This window comes from Anarhichas minor, unplaced genomic scaffold (genome assembly GCF_050575085.1).
Source record: "Anarhichas minor isolate MPS153535 unplaced genomic scaffold, ASM5057508v1 ptg000014l, whole genome shotgun sequence".
Classification (NCBI taxonomy): domain Eukaryota; kingdom Metazoa; phylum Chordata; class Actinopteri; order Perciformes; family Anarhichadidae; genus Anarhichas; species Anarhichas minor.
The window spans coordinates 6,503,078-6,524,163 of NW_027466460.1; positions in this window are offsets into that span (position 1 = coordinate 6,503,078).

Genomic DNA, 21,086 nt, shown 5'->3' on the forward strand with positions numbered 1-21,086 from the left:
GTCATGTCCCTCTTTTGGAAGGCAATATAAAGGATCGCATACGGTAAAAGATTTTCTCACAGTTTTTACTTTTCAAAAAGCTGCTATCCAAATGCAGATACTGCAGTTGTGTAATTTCATACATACCTTTTGATAATCCTGTTATCATTGGTAATGGGAGTAATGCACAATAGGAGTCTTTTCATTTATTATACCGAGTTAATACTTGTATACTAATAATAAGTCAAAGCTGGGCTGAGAAAGTTTCGATTAAGGTCCTTGTAAGCGTTGGTTAAGTAAGGGATAATCCCCGATCAGGAATTAATGGGCCCATGGAGGCCAGGACCTTACTCTGCTGTGCCTCGAACAGTTGCCTCCTCAAAGTTTTTCCAGTACGCCACGTCTGACTGCAGTGAGGGAGGGGACATTTGCCTTTTGTGCCAAACCACCTCTGGCTTTTCCCACGTGGAGGAGTCCCAGGGGTCCATCACATGTCTTGTGGACATTGTACCCTACAGGCACATCACTGACACAGCTGTCACCACTCACTCTGGAGCATGTAGCTGGAGCACAGTGCCACGCATCACTTTCATGTAAATGGCAGCCACAAAGAGAGCATTTTGTAAAACATAGCCTGGCCTTTGAAAAAAAATGATTTGAATAGTTATTAGTACAATTATAGTATCTTTCAACATTGAGGTGAATTGTATTTTGTCAAAGACAAAATATGTTGCCTGCCATTTAAGTGAAAGTGATGGAAAGAAAACTGTTGATAAGAGACAGCGCTTTACTTCTACCACTATTACCATCATTACATCAGCATTACCAGGTGCGGTATAGACTTCATGATCTTCAGGGTGAAATCTAAAGCTCTTTCCTAAGTGGTAATAGTTTTAGTTCAATTAACATTTATGTGTCTGGCTTTTGAAAATGAAATGTCTCTTGGCTACTGTTTTCAACAGATGTGAATGACACCTGTTTCACAATGGAGCGATTAAAAGAAACGGAAAACTAAAGCTATTGTCCTCATGAGATATTCTTTTCCAATGACAGTTATCAAAAACGGCAGTCCCAACCCTTCTTTCCTGTCCTCTGTATTCTCATCTCTTTAAATCACATGATAAAGTATACGGTTTTGAGAGCCAAGAGTCTGCACAACTTTATTATTCATCCCCAAAGTACAGCGGGTTGGGTGTAGTGATGACCTCATTATGTTAAGAGAGCAGAATAAGCCAGTCCAGGGACATTTTCTGATTGCAGTCCCTGTAGTGCCTCTCCTCTGGGTGGAGTGGAGAGCCCAGCTGGACACTACGGAGGGATGTGAATATGTGTTGGAAACTGAAGGGATTCTATGTAAGTATGAGTAACAGTATGCTAAATTCTCAGAGGGATAAGCATAAAAGCGCTTCTCATCTTGTACTGCATTATGTGGCTTGCCTTGATCTGAATATAACAAAGTAGTTGTTAGCTCCTCAAACTCACTGGGTTATTCCCAGTGTAGCTTTGCTCCAGATGGATCAGGCCAGTGAACCAAATAGTGTAAGGCCGGGATACACTGTGAAACAACTCACTGAAGTAACCCCATAGTCATGGTCCCCCTAACTGACAAATGAATAATGGCTTGCTAACATGTTGTGCTGGATTGCTGCCATGCATTAAAAACATGAGCAGATGGGAGACAATGGGCTGCTGTCCCTGCACTTTTCATCTCCCAAGACGAAGAAAAAGAAAATGTTGAGACGAAAGACAATGCTCACAGCTGGCTGTATACTGTAACAATGTTTGTTACCAATAAATTATTCAACATTACTATTGTTGACCGGGCACTTTTAGACTAACCAGGTTTCACTTTTTGCTTTTATCAAGACGTTTAGGCCATGGTTCCCCACCTTAAAACCTCTACGCTTCTTTCAGGCTTTTGTCTCGAGATAGTGTTTTTTTTAATATCGTTAATGTGCCTACGATAGTGCCTATGATTAGATTGTTGGTGTTCAACAAAAGGTTCATCTGCCACAGCTGCATAGTATCATAGGTCTATCTAATTTAGCAGTGTCGTACAGATCTAATATGTTGGCTGGAAGTCTGTGTAATCCATTTTCCTTGGGAGACATAACTACTCAAAGGCTTTCAGTGATTAATGCCCATTTCAGACTCTGTAATTGACCTCAAGTTCAACAGACTATGCTTAAAAATAACTTTTGTGTCTCCCCTCAAAGCCAGTCCCCGTGAGCGGACATGTTGATGAATGAGTAATTATTGTCTCTCTACCAAAACTGGCATGCCTTCATTCGGTAGAAAGTATGCTGAGATCAGGTTTGTTCACGAGTGAGGTTAGGATGGACCAGGAGATGGACAGCAGGATTGCCATCTGTGGTTATGCAGGCACTGTACTTGAGTTGTAGTTGAGCCCGAAGACAGAGTTCAGGATTAAGTGCATGGACATTGGAGGCCGTCCGATAGTGTGCATGCACCCTGCACAACTACCGCCCTCCCTCTGGTTTTCCAACAAGACCTTGCTTGACTCTTAGCCGCCTGTCTCTATCTCACAGCCTCTAAACAGCCCCAAGCAAGACTCACTGTGCTCTGCTCCTCCGATGTAGATCAACTCACGTACGTGTGGAGTGTCAGAGAGCTCACAGCGGGGTCTATGAGCCTGACTGGCCGGCTGGCAAGCTATCGACCCCCGCAGGTACAAGCTTCCAGAAAACATTGGGGCAAGTTCTCGATTATACATCATTTTTGTAATATTGCCAATATTCGAAATCTAAATAGTTGATTTATTGCTTCAAAATGTATCAAAAGTGAGTTAAATTATGAAAAAGCATATGAAAATTGGAAAAATAAAAAGCCTCAATTCGGACGGTAACAAAAACGTGAACTGCCGTGGCTCAGTCGCTCTTAACCGGCTTATCTTGTTCAAAGTGCTGGTTTACATCATAGCTAGGCTAACCATAGCGTTTAGCAGCAGGCTAGGCGTTCCCACACATGCACAGAAAGGATTGAGCAGCTGGAACGGATTGCGCACTGGCACCTGGCTCCAAGTCATTCAGAGTAAAATAGTCCATAAAGCGGAGTATGCTTTAGGGCGGGCTTACTGTGATTGAAAGGCCGCTGCTGCTACCAGAGCCGTACCCTTTGTTGCTACGTCACTCTTCCGCATTCCAAATATGGGAACTTATGTTCATCGGTTGCAAAAAACAGCCATATTCCAAGATGGCGACGGTCAAAACGGCAATCTTGAGGCTTCATAACAGCAGTCCACAAACCAATGGGTGACGTCAAGATGACTACGTCCACTTCTTATATACAGTCTATGGACATCAAGTCGGACACAAACCTAACCAGCATGCATTGTGCGGCGATTGCCGGTGATCGATTTTGCGCAGGACTAGCTCATCTCAAAAGAGCCTATATTCTCACCTGACGTTAATCATGCGAGTTGCTAGTCACGTGATATTTCTCTCACTCTGTAGTGACGTGGGTCTTTAGTAAGTCAAGTTAACGTCAACCACACTCTTTTCCTAGCTCAGAACAGAGACACCCCACTGAGAGTCAGTTCCCTGTATCTGCATCACGTGGGTTTTGTTACCACCCTGCCCCTTTAGGGTGAGCAGCAGGTCCTGTGTCCATTAACTCCAGTGGGAAAACTGAATGTAAACACAGATTAATAGCAATTATTTTGCTCCATAGTCAGCAAAGTAAATATTGGACCCATTTTTCTCAAGCCTAAGATGGCATTTTTCAGAGAGACAAATCCGGGGTAAATAAACTTTGCTCGAGACCAAAAAAGTAATTTTTAAATAATCTAAATTGTACAAAAGTTGTTTGAATAGGGATTAAGTTATTGAAGGATTTACTGATTTATTGGTAAGTGTAGATATTTTATGACTTGACATGCCGTAAACCCATTTGTTGAAATGAGTCAATCTAATGCAATATCAGTAACTGGATGGAATAATTTAAGCAGGGACTATCATTTCGTGGTAGAGCACCAGATTCCCTTTAGGAAACCTCTCATTTTACTGCAGAATTCTGCCCTTCTCGATTTTGGTTCTGGTTCTCCCGCGCTTGCCATCCCTCCAGTGGGACTGAAATACGACCTGGGCCTCCAGCAGCGTGGTGTTGGCTCCCAGCGGGGACCCGCGAAGTGATGAGGCAAATCTCTGCTTCTGGAAGGAGGAGGAGATACTGCTGCCAGGCACGGAGCTGTCCTCTTCCCGCCAGAGCGTGCAGGTCGAAGGTGGCAGCGGAGCCAGATTGGGGTCTGTCCAAGGTGGGCTGGTCTCTGCCGGAGGCCACGCTGGAGTCAGAGCTGAAATTGTTTCTGGTGAACCTGCATATGATTTCATTTGATTTTGCGCGGAATCTGATCCGCTGGCACCGATGACAAGCATTAAGTATAACTATATATAAAAAGCCAATCTTCTTGCTGATGGTCTTGTTTACTTATTTAGGTCATATAGAGGCATCAGTATTAAATTGAGACTGTTTTATGCAGTTTAAACTTAAAGTGACTAAATCTTGCTAATTACTATACATAAGAAAATATTTCCTTCGTTTTGTTTTAGCCATGTTATTTCCTAAGTTGTAGGCAGCACTTCACATTCACATTAAAAACTATTTTTTCAAATATGTCGATATGGCTTATCATACAACTACTGCATTGACCTGTCGATCAAAAATATCTTTTAGATTTTTTTTTTGCTCAGATTCTTATTTCAAATAATTTTAACACGTGTTAAGAAAATAATACAAATACAAAATAATAACACCATGCACACGGCACTTTCAATAGCCAAAATTGGTCCACCTCAACCTGGCACAGCGCATTTGCACCCAGAATGTCGGAGATTTTCAAAATAAACGTTTTTCTGGCCTCATAATGGCCACACTAATCTGCTATTACTCTCCAAACGTTTCTACATATGACTTTCAAAATTCATTATATTGGCATGTTTCCAAATGCATTATGGCATAAACACAGTTAGGCTATTAGATATGTCCTATAAGTAGAACTACAGCTGGAATCTCCATGCGCCCTCCCACAATATGTCACAGCCCAGAAATCCTCCCTTACAATGTGTTCACTAGCAGGGCGCATCCTCGCACTGGGAACCACGCATGCGTCAACGACGGAGGCTCTCCTGATTTGACAACCCTGGAGCCTACCACACAGCCCACTATATTGCAAGGCTTCCCGTTAGTAGCGCACCATCATCTGCACCTGCCTACTCTGTTGTTGTGGTCGGATCGCTGGGAGGGGTCATTATTTCGCAGGCAGGCGTAGGAAGACGAGGCATTTCCAAGACACCGACAGCAGCGTGTAGCCTCAGATTCAGCACCACACGATTGAGGAAAGCATCAGGATAAGAGTCGATTCTCACTGCTCACCGTGGGTTAACTGAACAACAGGACACCATTTTTTGGGAATACTCAGTGAAACCAGGCGCTGCACACAGTTCGCGGACCTGCAAGAGGTGTCATCTCCAACGGTTAACGGTGCGTAATGTTAGTTGGATGCTGAGGTTTGTCAACTGGATGCTATTTTTTATTTATTTATTTCTGTTGCTAGCAGCTTGGTAGCATTACGCTTGCTGCACTGACTGACCCGCTGTGCAGCTAACATTAGCTTAGGCGAGGTCTGCCTTTCCATTCATCATTTTGCTAGTTGGCAGTGTTTTAATAAATCCCTGCACCGAAATACTCAACTGCTCAATATACCACAACATGCCTCCATGGCGTAAATGTGCTGAGGTAGGTAGCCTCGTCAGCTAAAATCAGTGTCGCGTACTAACGTTATCTAAACCGCACAGAGAGCACTGCTATCCAGGGAACCCAGTGCTGAAAGCCATCTCCTACTGATTTTATGAGAGCCTGTCGGGCAGAGACGAGCTAGGCTGCAAGGCTAGTGGGGTGGCTAAAGCTAGCTGACACCGGCCACTTTTGTGCGCGTAAAACAACGGTCCCACATCTGCATTAACTGCTGTTTAATCGTCCGGGATTTGCTCGGTAATCCTTCAATTTCTTCACTCACGCGAAGACCATTTAGCTTTATTCCCTTCGCGTGTTTGCAAAGCTCTTACATTTCTTTGTTTGGTCATTTTTGCCTCTTTGTTTAATTGATATTGTAGCGAAGGGTTCAAATAAACTCGTCCCTCGTTATCTCCCGCATTCAATTATAAGTCATACTAAATCCTCTGCAAATGATTTGAATTATTTATCGTGCCTTCGTGCTTCACTCAAAAATATTTTAAGTAGCGAAGCCCATTGCCTGGCGTTGCCTTACTCTGCAAGTGTAACGGTACTTTATTGTCAAGTCTCTACTGGCTCTTTTCCACAACAATTAGTTGGCAACCTGGCACCTTTGCGTGAAACAAAACTGATTTGAAGCGTTGCGATTTGCGACTGTCCCTTACTCGAATATTACGGTAAAACAACGTGCATTCAGAGTTGAGTTCAGGCACTGTTAAGAAATCGGTGTTTCATCCATATCTTCTGTCTGCCTTTTATCTCGCAAACTGAAGTTAACTGTTGCTATATTTGGCTTGTTTGTTCTCATATGCATTAGATGAAAAAGCAGTTTAAATTTGTAAAATATCAATAGAGTTCGTATGTGTTGGCCTTGCGTGCATACACACAGCATTCAGGCTACTCTGCATTCAACAGTGGGCCTACACTGCAGTGGAGTCGGAGCCAAGCGTTTGTGCCACATTCTCTTCCTGTAACTGGAGATGTGGGGGTCTCGGATGCCTCTGGGGGGGTCACATAGTGACTGTATTTAGAATCTGAACTTGTGATTGGCAAGGAGGCATGCTCGGACTCACTGTCAGGGCTGTGTGGGTCTCTGTCCTGCCCCCCCCCCCCCCCCCCCCCCTTATGTTTACCATGCCACTTTATTAGCTGGAAGAGGGGACCACTTGCTGCTGAAATAATGTAATTATTCATATATGGTTTAGTGAAAACATGTCTTTGTTGTCAAGTGTGCTGTGTGTTTTGAGTTTGTGAGAAGTTTTTTTCAGATTCAATTAATCTGTCAATTCCTTTATGTTATTATACTATTAATTTAGGCTGTAAATTGTTGAAAAATGGTGTCTAATGCCAATCAGAGCACGAGGAGACACCTTAAGGGTTTTAGGAGGCACCTAAAATATGTTAATGTTACTTTCTGACGATTGTGTGATTGAATAATTGCCTAATGATTTCAACACTACAGTAGTGCAATATGTCCCTCAATTAATTAATCACAAATGATTTAATATTTCCCATCCTTTGATACAATTAATCGTCAAAATAATTCGTACAAACATTTGTTAGTTGCAGTAATTTTGCTAATTAGGAACTATATAAACACCCCAGTATATATTTTACTGAATATGACAAGGGGCAGACAAGGCAATAGCAGTTATTCCAGTCTACCAAGCATGGACAAACTCTGCTCTGGCCTTTGGAGAATAACTGCATATGTATCACTGTACAACCATCTTTTATGCATGTATTATTTATTTTTTAAGGATATTTTACAGTAGACTACAGCCATATTCAGGATGATTCTGTTATACTAGATTGATAACCATTGCTAAGCATGCTTCATTAATCAAGAGGTGACTTTTTATAACTGCTGTTTATTTCACTGTGATTCTCTGGACAAACTCTGGAGGAACTTTGGTGAAAAAAAAAAAAAAAAAAAAAAAAAGATTTGTACAACTACAAAGCTGGTACCAAAAGAATCCGTCCCCCATTGAGCCAAATCAGTGTAGTTCAGTGTTTCTGACACACAATTAATTCCACCCGGTATGTAGCCTATTTCTTCTTCCTCATTTGATAATACCAAATTACAGGGTTGTTGTTTTTTTGTTTTTTTGGGCTCAATTTACCATTATCAGTATAAAACCTGGTTCTGTCACTGGGGCCACCTGTATATAATCCTCTCAATGTCTTGGCTCAGTTTCATTATGCCGTGTGCGGTTTATAGCCTGGTTACCGGGGATAAGGAACCGCTATAATTTATGGGTGAAACTATGCAATCAGTGGCGGTCCGGAGGGCATTGTGTTCTCCGTCTCCTGGGAGAGGAAGCGGTGTTGGCTGAACACCATGAAACCCCCCCTGTTGTTGTTGCACTGAAGCAGAGCTTTAAGGTAGTCATGGTAGCCCCGCTTACTGGAACAGGGTTTGCCTTCTCTCGCACAAAAGTTCGGTTCTGTTTAAGAGATGAGAGATGAGGCAATAGAAACAACACCGAGCAATCAATAGTTTTAACGCTCTTGTCTACCACATTGATTTGAAGTCTCCTAACTCCAGGGTGTGTATTGTCTGATGCTGCAATGTGGAACTACATTAAACTGACAGCAAACATTCTCACCAGGCTAAGTGTGTATTTCCTCATCTTTTAGGATGTAGAGGATATTGTGGGCTGTTGGAGACAGTTGATGACATCGGTTTATCTAAGATTGGCTAGCATCATCTGCTGTTTACCTTAACTAACATACTTTATTACATGACATTATCCCACAGTGGACTGTAAAAAAAGCAAGACGGGACAATAAAGTAGATGGTCCAGCGATGCTTGAAAGTATCGTGCCAGCAGCAGCAGCAGCAGCTTGGAGCAGCGAGAACCAACAAGGTTATTTTCTTAAGTTCCTTTTCATGTCTATTAGTCGGCCTTAGACCACACCCACACCCACAATGCCTGGCAAAAGAGCTGTTGCAGTGGCAGTTTATATTGTTACAGCCTAGCTTCATTCTCTGTAGGACTATTATGAAGACAAATCAATCCATCCCTCCATAATGCTGTGGGTGAATGTGATTGAATAACATCGCCCCCCCCCCCCCCCCCCAAAAAAAAAAGCAACAAGTCAGGTTCTTGTGAAGCTAAATGAAAAGTGCAAAAGTATGCACATCCCTTGACTCATCACAACTATATTTTGTGTGGAAATGTGAAGTCAAGATGTTCTATCTTATGCAGCTCAGATCTTCTTTTCAATCATCATAGTGCAGAATATGAGGTAGACTTGAGGAAGTGGTGTCCAGGTCTTCAAGTTTCAAAGGAGACGCCCCCCTTACGCTGCACTGATTTGCCATCGGCTGTGTTCTGTTGTTTTCATGCAGCTAGATATCTACATTGCATTCACTGGTGGTCAGTTGATGGAATGTGACATCCCCTGTAGCGATGTACTGTCGGCTGATTTGCAGCATTGACCCATAGACTTTCAGCGACCCATAGACTTGTTTTCTAAAACTATGCATCCTCAGGCGTGTCCACTCCACATCAAAGGTCTTTTGTTAGGGTTACCAGATACTAGTTAACACAGTATGTTCCAAAAGCTCTATGGTATTGTACTCTTTGGTTCGTATGTAAGAAGTTTGGACATTGTTGATTTTTATTGTAAGGGGGAGATGCAGTAAGATGAGCATAGAGCCCTCCCTGGGAACATGCAGTAGATGTGTTCACTTATTTACGAGAGGCTTCCAGTTGTGTGACCTCCTTATTGCTAGCAAAGCATGGAAACCAAGCAGTTCTCTTTCCACAGTTAAAGTTGTTCTTTGATAACAACTTTTATTAAAGGGTGAACTTACCTGTGATAAGGGTTTAGTCGTATCCGTGTGAACACTGGGAGAGAGCGAGAGCAAAGGGAGTTCATATCTCCTCAGAACTGAGAGTCAAATGAGAGCACATGACAGATAGCACCCTTTCTCATTGAGATGTTGCAGCTGGAGTGTGATGCCAAGCTGCTGCCGAGGTTTTTTCACTCCTGTTTTAATGATGACTCTCCCCCAGCCTCCCACAGATGTCACAGTCTCCTGGGGAAAATGATTGATTTTGAGTGAGTTGTTAATAGTATTTTTCTTTTGTTGTTCAGTAGCCTCATCGGTTCTGCGGGTTTGAAGTGACAACAAAGCCTTTCTTCACAAGTATACAGGCAGAACCTCCGCACCTAATCCTCAGAATGTTTCCAGCTGATGTGGACCATTACATCGGCCTTATAGCTTAATTCTCTAAGAATTCATGTTATACCTGCGGAGTAAGATGCATTGAAATAATGTCTTTTTAAATTTGGAGTCACTTTGAATCTGCTAGTCCTGTTAAGACATGGATACCCTTAAGTGCATGTTGACTAGACTTTCTCAGTGGAGTTTGACATAATGTTGACTATAGGTATTTGTTATCTACACCTATTTGCCCCTAATATTAGGATGATTAAGTAGTCCCTTTAAATATTGTTTCTTCAATGACAGTGCTCGTTACAACAATATAATAAGCAAGACTTATATTAGATGGTTGGGATCGGTGGAAATGACCACAAACTGTCATGAGCAACTGATCCTGCTTGCTGTTGGTTCTGGCAATTCACAATAAGTAGTTTTCCTTTCAGCAGCAGTATTTCTCTTTTGTGATTGTAAAATGAAATATGTTCCACTCTCATTCCAAAATATAATTATGTTTTACTTGTTAGGAATTCAATAACATTGCAAGAAACACAGTTGTGACTGGGAGCTGGTCAAGGCCATAGTTCTTGTCAATTGACTAGTTTCCGCCTCAACAGTGAAGAGACGAGTCTCATTTCCATAGAAACAGGCATCTGTAGTGCATTTTGTGGATGTAGCACGGAGGCATCAGTAACCGGGCACGGGACACTAACAATGCAGTTGTGCATAATTGGTGTGCAAACATTCAGTGTCATTCTCACTGTCACAATCTATGCTCACACACTTCCGGTACCGAGTCCCCTCTCTGCTTCTACTGTGTCTCTAACCTCAGCTTTGCCACCTTATTGTTTTGATTTGATCAAAAACAAATCTGTGCAGAGAATCTTGCCAGAGGACTTTTAAGTGTCTCCTCCTCTCAATTGTTCTGTCCTTCTGCGGCCTCACTTGTCTCTCTCATACTCACTCTCGCCCCCCCCCCCCCCCCCCCCCCCCCATCCTTCCATAGGCTACATCTGGGACCAGTGTGGGCCCCTGGTATTAGCCCAGCTCCTCCCCCAGAGTGTGTGTGTGTGTGCTCTGTCTTGGTGCATAACCTTTTCTATTGTTAGGTGACTGCTTTTCTTCACTGCTCTCACAGAAAGGCTATACGCTGACCAGGGGCCGGTCTAGGATTTGACATCCAGGGCTTACCCTAGAAGCCTAGAGTGGGAGGCTATGGAGCATATTCTTTCTTTTTTTTTTCAAAAGTCATATACATGATACGTTTCATGGAATTTGAAATGAACCTCTTATCTCAAGGTAGATCTTTTCTGATAAATAAACCAAAGAACTGGGGTGTTAAAGGCGGAGAATGTGCCAGCTGCTTCCAGATTTTCCCAGAAATGCCTGACGGTGCAATGAACGCATACACTTTTCAGTGTCTTCCCCACATTCTCAGAAAATGATCCTGCTATGTTTGTGTAGTCTGCTTCCTGTGATACTGCGTTCTGTCTTCATCTCCTACAACCACTGGCAGTTATCCATTATTAACCCACTATTGTAGCTTGTAGAAAGAGCAGGGGACCTTTGCTGTCCATTTCTCAAACAAGATTAAATTCCACCCACAGTAGGTATGATAGTTTCTGTTTCACTGAATACAGCTTAAAGGTAATGGTCAAGACAATGTGGATGATGGACATGAAATAAAATGCTACGAATGCATAATAGTTTTCATCTTGATATGATTTTAAAAAGTATCGTCTACTCTGTAGTCTACTGTACTTTTATACATTAACTTGGTTTTGTTGGGACTTCACCATGAAACAAAGACATGGGGCCTACCTGAGATTGCAATTAGCCTGAACTGCTTTACTATGCGATTACGTTATTCACATGACACTTCTAACTGACATTTAAAAATTATTAGACATTTTACTTTTGCAGTGATTTGACCCCCCCACCACAAAAGGCACACAATAAAGCAGTGGGGTTTAAGTCAAGTCAATCCAAAAATCACTATTTAGTTTCAGATAACTTTACATTATAAGGAATATGAACGGTCACATTGTAAATGTGTTTTCAATTTATTCGCCATTGAAATTAATCTTGCCAATAAAGAAATAATTCAAAGTTTAGTTCTCGAGTAGATCATTTTGGGCATGGTTAAGAGTGGTATAAGTCATTACCAATACTATAAGGTCATAGCAATCCTATAATCATTGTAGAGTAACGAATGGTACTCCTAGGTATTAAAGAAACCTGTGTTCCCTCTTTCAAATCAATGCTGAGCATTGTCCGCTGCATTGACTGCAAAGCGAGGTCACATGACTCGCTGTCCCATTCAGACCGATGGGAAATACATTGTCATCTTGTCACAGCATTTGTGTGGAATGGCTCTTAAAAAACTCTTTGATCCGACAAAGTGCAAAAATAAAATGGAAAAGGAGATTGGAACGGAAGGTTCATAAATTCAAGTTGTATCAATAGTATAACAAACAGATGTTGAATTGGTGTTTGAAAAGGAGCAATTTGAATGATGAGAAAAATAAATGCTTGCCTGCAAGGCAGGCAGTATAATAACAAATTGATTAATTAGTAAAACTCAATTAGATGGTGTTGATTTCACAGTATGGGTGGGCAGCAGTTTTCTTGTGAATAAACATCATTTATTTTAAGCCTATATCTAATCTCGCCAAAGCACTCTGTATACTTGAGGTCATTTCTCATAACATATTGTTTTCAATATTTTCAATCCTTCTTTGTTTACATCAATTTTCACTCGCTAGCAGTCTTCTTTGTTGCCTTTTTGGATGCATTGCTACGTTTGTTGCCATGTTCCTCCCTCTGCATGTTGACTGGTAGAATCCACCTGTGCATGCATAATACAGACAAAACAGGGAGTCACTTATTAAAACATGGCTCCATGGTGCTGCTGTAGGTAAACACTCTGCAAGGTACCTTTAACGCAAATGCTCTCCGTTGTATTCATTTCACAGATTCCTGCAGGGTTGTGAATCTTGTCACGCTTAAATAATTAAAACTCTTATTTTGTTTTCAGTTTGGCACAAATGTGCGATTGCAGTGGAAAGCCATTTTGTATTGACACAGATGCACGTCGCTGTGTAGTTGCAGGAGAAGAGGGATTTGCCTTTATAGCCCTCTAAGGGAAGTGTGAATGATATTTGAGCTAACAGTGCATAGTCATACTTTTAACAGTTCATCTTGGGAATAAGTGTTCACCACACATTATGCTTCCACTGCAACATCTGACCGCCACACTCCACCGGTTACACACTTATCTTCTGCTTGAGGCTCATTTTAGTAAAATCAACAAATAAAAATAAAACAGAAAAGCGACGAGATCACATAAAAGCCAGCCTGTAAAAATGTGTGTTAAGAAGTGATTTAAAAGAGAACTGAACTATGTTCACTTCTACACAGCGTAAATACATGAAACGATTATAATCACAAGTACCAAATAAAAACAAACGACTCATTTAAACACAAATGTTTAACAATGGTTTGTACAATTTGTTAAACTGCCGAAGGTGCTACGTGCAGAAGCGGTGTAGTCAATTAAAAAAACACCAATCCAAGTCAGGTTTAGGAAAATATATCAGTAAAATACATTTACTTATAAGTTCCAACAACAGAGCCCGATCGCTGTATGTCTTACTCGACTCAGGCCAAAGACCTCCAACAGGAACTGAGATCTATAGAACGGAGGAGGACTGGACCGGGTTTATAAAAGACTCTTTAACAGACACCGGCTCTCAGGAACAGCAGCGCATATCAAACTTGTCTGGCGTGTCCCGATTTGGGATTTTTACGGACACATTCCATTCGATCAGGGGCAGGTGTTTCTAGAAGAGTGTTTATTCAAACGTTGCAGTGAGTGCATTATGTTTCTAAAGGAGCTTTTTGAACTCCTAAGAGAACATGGATTTCACAGGTTGTGCTCGACTTTGATCAGCCTATTTTGGCCGCTCTAAGCACACGGCTCTGGAAAGCAGCGATATGACAGGTTCAGCCTTGACTTCTGCTTTTAGAGACTCCCCCACTGCTGTGTGTGTGTGTGTGTGTGTGTGTGTGTGTGTGTGTGTGTGTGTGTGTGTGTGTGTGTGTGTGTGTGTGTGTGTGTGTGTGTGTGTGTGTGTGTGTGTGTGTGTGTGTGTGTGTGTGTGTGTGTGTGTGTGTGTGTGTGTGTGTGTGTGTGTGTGTGTGTGTGTGTGTGTGTGAACTCCGCTCTGAATCTGGGTCAATGCAGTGTCGGCATATTAACTTTCCATAATGACGAATGACAGGGATTGTATTCACAAAGTTACTGTCACATGGTAAAGAAGCTTTGATGCCCATTTTATGCAGCGCAAGCAGAGTTTAAACTTTCCAATATTTAATTTTTTTATCTGTGACAAATAAGCATAAAATGTCAGGGCTCAGCATATTCAAAGAAAAATAGTTCTCTCACTCTGAGAACCCACGGTATAACATTTTAAAGACATTTCTTCACTTGTATTGTAGTGAGACAAATCATCAGCTTCAGGTTCACCAACTTCAGTGGGAGTCCATCTCTTGCCATGTTATTTTGCAAAATTCTGCTCATATGTGTTTATGGAGACATCCAGCAATAATTGCAAATTGTTGATTTTCCATTTGCTGTTGAAAGGAAATATTACCAAGGTCTCACTCTCAATGATTGTGTTGTGTTGCTCAGACTTTGTGGAATGTTTCAACTTCTTCTCCGTGTTTTTGTAAAGAACGATTCTACTCCGAGGTGGTTTTCCTACGCACACATTAAACCTTAAAACATCTTTCTGTAAATCTAAAGGAGGATACGATTACAAAAAAACCCATCTTTCTTCTCTTCTGCCTTCTTGCATAAATGTTGTTTCTCCATGTAAATAAACGGTAGTATCGTGCTGCTATACTACTAAACTCTGCCTGATTTAGTGCTCGGTGTGACCTTATTTATCTGCTCCCTGAATGCTTATCATGTATTAACCTCATTTGTTAATACATTCATAGCAGTGAAGTTAATCCATGTTAACATGGACTCACAGAGAGAGGAGTCTTGATTTGGAGTCCGCCTGCAAGACCAGATGAGATGACGAGATAGTGACTCCAACGGAGCAAATTTAAACCGCACTTTACTTACTGAGCTTTTAAAATACAATTGATCTACTTGAGATATAGTAAATATAATACATACTTTCCTCTGATTCACTGATTTAGAGACTGCATACATGCTGATTGGCTTAAGCATCCATGTGTTATGGAAGATACTAGCCTGTTACTATTCAAAAAGTCAAGTTTGAATATAATATTTGAATATATAATATGTGCAATATGAATTAATGTGCATAATAGGAGTTTAGAGTTCCCGTCTCACCTGCATGTGAGGAAGCGGTTTTCATTATTCGGTACATTAATAAAAGCTTTTTTGGCAACAACATGCGAGTTGTCTGGTGACCTTTGAAGTAACGTGTGCATGTGACTTCCTCTCAGAGACTACGTATGCTCGAGCTCGACCATACGTACGCGCTCTTAGCTGCTCAACACCTGCTTGCTCGTCAGGTTGATATTATAGACGTTGGCTGATGTCTCCGCTCCAATTGTGGTCACTTTCAACACCCACAGATCTATGTCTCTAATGTGATACACAAACCAACTTTTCAAAAGTTTTCAGTCATAAAATGAAACGTTTTTTGGACTGAGGTACCTGCCAATTGTCAGGATTATGTAAGCATGTCCACGGTTTCTCAGAGAACGGTGAAGCTGATTTACACGCCAGCATTCCGTAAACGTACATTTGAAATAAACATATGATTCAGAAAACAATTAACGTTTCAAACATTTCATTTTCATTCTTAAAAATCTTTTGAACGGTGCTGTGTGTCACAAGAGACGCATCACGCTGGAGACCTCGGGTGTTAAAAGTGAGCAATAAAAGCAGCAGAGACATCAGACGTCTATTCTATCCCGGCCTCCAAAGTCCTAAAAGTCCCCATTACTGTCACAGCCCCACGCTCGCAGGTTTGTGCGTGTGAAGCAGAATTAAACAAAATAAACCCTATTTACGAATTGTGACATCTGTTCAAGTTAATGACTAATGACATTTTTCCAACAAGCAGGCCCTCAATCTTGTAATAAATAGCCAGAGCAGTAGTCCAGCTATGACTGCAAATCCACATGCAGGCACCACATGTGGCACAGCTGGGCTTTTCTGTTTGTTAGTCGGGCCAACAGTATTGAATAGTACCATGACATCTGTTTTCTTTTTGGTATTGTTGATAGACTGCTGGATGGAGTAGCTCTGTATGTCAGGTGCTCAATCCATACAGACACACAACAGAGCTCTGACTCAGCAGAATATCTGTCTACACTGCCAGCGCTATGTTTACCTGATTTGTTGAGGTGCACTTATCATCCTGCTGCAGCCTGTTGCAGTTATAGTATAATATACATCTGAAACACCAAAGCTGTCTGAGAACAACAGAGGGCCTTGACTCATTTACTTCCATTAAAACACAATACATCAGTCACAATCATCTTTAACGGACCATTACAAATAGCAAGAAAAAGAACAATGTAAGCAACCAACGATTCATTTACACAAAATACACACAAGATCCAGCATGAGCAAAGAGTGTTATTCTAATTGTACTAAAGATGCTTCCAGTGAACTATAGAACTGAAATACAACGGCAAATTTGTTATTTTGTTATGATCTGAATTGCTAATGCGGGGAATAGTTGTTCACAAGATTTAGACGTCTGATGTCATGCGTTTGCTTTTCAGCAGACCAAATTGCAGAAAGGTTCCTTGTGGTCTTAAAAAAAAGCCCTTCTGCTTCTTTCTGAGATAAAAAATAACCCTGGTACTCTACCACCCAACCATAGCCATACGTTTGTCTAGCTGCAGATGTAGAAACATCCCTTCCCTGGTTTTCTACTTCATCAGAGCACTGGCGTTGGGTTGATGATACGACCCTCCTTCTTTTTTTGTATCGTTTGATTTTACATAAATCAAAATGTCACTGAGTAAATGAATCTGTACCTGATAAGATTTAATCCATGAGTTGTTGAAAGGTTTCTGGTGTTCACTGTCGTCTGAATAGAAATCTTAATGAACTGTCGGCGACCTGTCTGCATCTGGCTGTGCTGCTTCTTATTAGTGCACTTGGATTTGACTAGATAGCGATATGAGATCATCAGTTTCTTATGTTAATCGAGCATTAATATCTAATGTTGGGTTTTTTGAAGTTGATAGTGGATTGAATACTGCGAGCTTCCTTTACCACAATAAAAGCATTCATAGTCAATCGATCAATAGCTTTTAGTAAGAAATAATACCTAATTTTCCATTTTTTGTAAAGGTTGGTCAGTGTATCATCATTCAACTATTTAATCTGAAAACGTTTCAGTATACATCTGCATTCATTAGGGTTGGTTTTATTTCTGTTTTATGGAATTCTGACTTATTCGCTGTGCACTGGCGCAGAAAGTGACAACTGCACACTACTTGCACAACCCGGAAATTGAATTTGAATGAAGACATTTGAATGCTTCGTCGTGGGAATACATGTTTATGGCAGATATTGACCGGTTTACCAGTGATGTCAGACTGCCTGTGGTCTATTATAATCATAAGGGCATTATGAGACCAGAAATATCCTATTATAGTCAACAGAGATACACTGTTATGTTAAGAGTAACACATCACACTATTTGTTCTATTATTTGTTCCTCCTCTCTTGCTAACTGTGGTTGTTAATCACACCTGATTAAGTGAAAGTATGATTAAATCAATCATGAATTGTTTAAATTCCACCTTAAATCCCTGTTTGTCATGGCGAATAAAACAAAAATGCGCAGCTTGTTTAACACCTGGTCCACTGAGGTAATTACTTACCATCCAGTAGCAGCTGTCTCTCTCTCTGCCATGTCATCAGCATTATTTCAGAGAAGCGCTGACACAAGCAGAACCTAAGGTAATAATATTGTTTAATGGCCAATAAAAAACAAACGGAATCAAGAAGACCCAACATTAGGTGACAAATGAGCTGCCTCACAGGAAATGGCAGCATGTGGTGAACTAGCTACAGAGGCCATTGTTACCACTTCATGGTTGCCACCCCTGCATTCTGATGATAAAACATTTCATTCAGTCAGCAGTGACAGGATGTGCAAATGGTTTTCCTGGTGCTCTCAGCCTCCATGACACTAAACTCTAGATTTAAGGTTGTATTGTTTGTCAGCGTTGAGTTTATTGTTCCAGCTGAGTCTGTGTCTGTTTTTGTACGTAACGAACGTCGATGGAAAGTTGATAAAAACTGTAGTCTGATGATGATAAGGATGACAAAATCTTACATTTCTCTAATGACCCCTAGTTTACGAAGTGACTCAATTTACCTCGTGCCTTTTTTAGACTCACAGCAGCTTGGTGGTCAATCTTGACAGCCAAAACGGATTTATGAAGCATAAGACCTTTGTTAAGGCTGTGCCTGCAAGGTTTTATGACCTCTCATGTTTTACGAGCATCTAAATTCCTGCGGAGAAAGACACAGAGAAACATCTGTTTAAAGAACTACTTAAAGAAATTTCATGCAAAATAACATGTACCTTAATTGATATGCTAGTGCTAGTCTTAGTTAAACTAAGTCCTGTATATATTTATTCTATATATATATATATATTTTCAAATCTACGTCAGAGTAAAACTCACTTCACAAAGTGACTCTTTTAACTGTTTTGTTTGAATTTGTTCTCATCTTGTGTACAGAACACTCATCTTACATTACTGACTCACTAGAGTGTGTCTTCATACGTTAATTGTGCAAGCTTGAAGTTGACCAAATCTCAAACAGTGAAAAGTTTATATATAATAAGTATAGTTACGTCCATCATAACTTAATAACTTAATAACTACAATTATTTGTTGTTTCCTCTCACCAGCATGTCTGTTCACAGAGGGGGGAGCAAACCCCCCCCCCCCCCCCCCTTATCTAGTCTTATCACCCAGGAGTTTAATCCTATCCATTCATGTATGAAGCATATAGGTACACATGATTATCTGCATAGGTCTGTCTGTGTCATGATAACAAGGTCTATCTATGTTGGTTGATTGTTTAATTCGTAATTGAATGAATTTGATTGATCCGGTTTTATTGATATTGATTTATATATATCAAACTTTTTGGTACCGTTCTGCAGCTAAGATGGCCCAGCTTTCAAATATGGCAGAATTAAATAGACGATGTAAGTAACTTGTATTAATTCTGGAAAATAATGAATACGATACATGTATTTTGCTTTCAAAGTGCATCTAAACCACTTTCAGTGTTCAGTTTGTTTGCCAATCCATTTATTATTTGACATCTTGAAGGTTAACATACCGACCTACTGTTTGTTGCAAAGCTAACTAGCTCACATATTTACGACTATTAATACAGCCAATTTAAAACCTCAACCACAGTATATGGCTTCAGACTTTGGGAGATAGCTGAAGCACCTGGAGTGGACTCACTTGTGATATGAACATTCCACACAAGCATGCAGTGCTCACCACTGAGCATCTGGGCCGCCCATCTGTGTGGTTGTTCCATTAGAAAGTGTTTCCAAGCAGGAATACACACGAGCAACGATATCATGGCCTTAATTTAAGATTTTTTTGAATAGGCATATTTTAGTTGCTCTTGTCATGTGATGGGGGAATGAGTGCTGCATGAGGTTTAATATCATACAACCGTACTGTGGTTTCATCATCACGCTCCTTATCTTTTGTGAATTTAATACAGACTATGTACCGAGTCGATGCTTATGAATCATTTGCATTTTAAAGATATTTAGGTTTTTTTGAGTGTAATCCCAAATGAAGTGTTTTAATTACAGTAAGTAACTTAACAGTTCTTGCAAGTATTGTGGAAGTGAAGCAGTGCTATGATTGATGATTCATTATCCTCCACAATGATACCTCTGTTCTGTGACTTAATCATAGACTGTTACTAATGTTTCAAATGGCATTTGATTCCCCTGTTTTTCATTATTCATTCCAATACCATTAAATGGAGAAAATGCATCTTGTCTAGGCAGAAATGATTAATGAATGGGAATAGTATTATTTTACACCACCACACAAAACAAGAAACCAAATGAACAAAGCTACAATTTATCTAGCGTGCCTTGGCAAACTCAGCAGGAGCAGTCTCTGCTGACAGGCCAGAGATGAAGGCTGCTTTCCAGCACTGAGACTGATCTCTGAACAGCAACCATTGGTGAAGCTATAGGTATCACCTGGGAAAAGTTCATTCATGTTCTAGATAGCTGTGTTGTTGAATTACATCTACGCAACGATGCATTGAGCTGGTAACGCATTCATCATGAACACTGATAGTGAGAGGTTTACTGCTACAGAAGCCATGAGTGCAACCAGCCAGAGAAAGAGCAGCTGTTGGACTTCCTCATCTTATTTTTAAACTACTTCAATGTTTGTCTATATATCATTGTCTAGCCGAAAGGTGTAGCATATTTATGTGCCGTAGAATAAATCCTAAAAAAAGTAGAAGATGGCCCATTTTTCTCCATTTTTGTATTTTGTTATTCTCAACAGCCTGAAACGTCACCATCTTTCACCAAAAGCCTGTCCTGGGAGCAGAAGGAAACAGTTGTTGGATGTGTCAGAAAGTAAAGACGTGTAAAGACGTGTCACATGACAGTCAACAATGCTTGCTTTAACTGTACAGTAGCGGGTACATTGTACAGTCACTGTGTGTTATACAGTAAATATATCACTTTATATTCCTCTCTGTCTTGCTTTGCTCTGACCATTTGCCAGTCTCACACACACACACACATACACACACACACACAGTTGTCCACAGCAGATGGTGGGACATCTCACAGATTACAAAAACTGAAGTCTTACTCATGCTCTTTAAAAGCAAAACATGTTTGTTGAACAAAACAGATCTGAGGAGGAGATATTTGATCCCTCCTCAAAAATAGGCAGATGCTGTGGAAATATCCATCTCCTAATTTTTATAAAGGACACGCGGCACATAGACTGCGTAGGAAATGTGGTGCCTCAGTGACAAGCAAAGGAGGAAGCACAACAGAACTCACAACCTTGCCACATTGCTTGCTTAACCTTATTTTCTCTGAGTTCCATGGATGCATTTTTTTTCCATGCTGGCTGTTGAGAACAC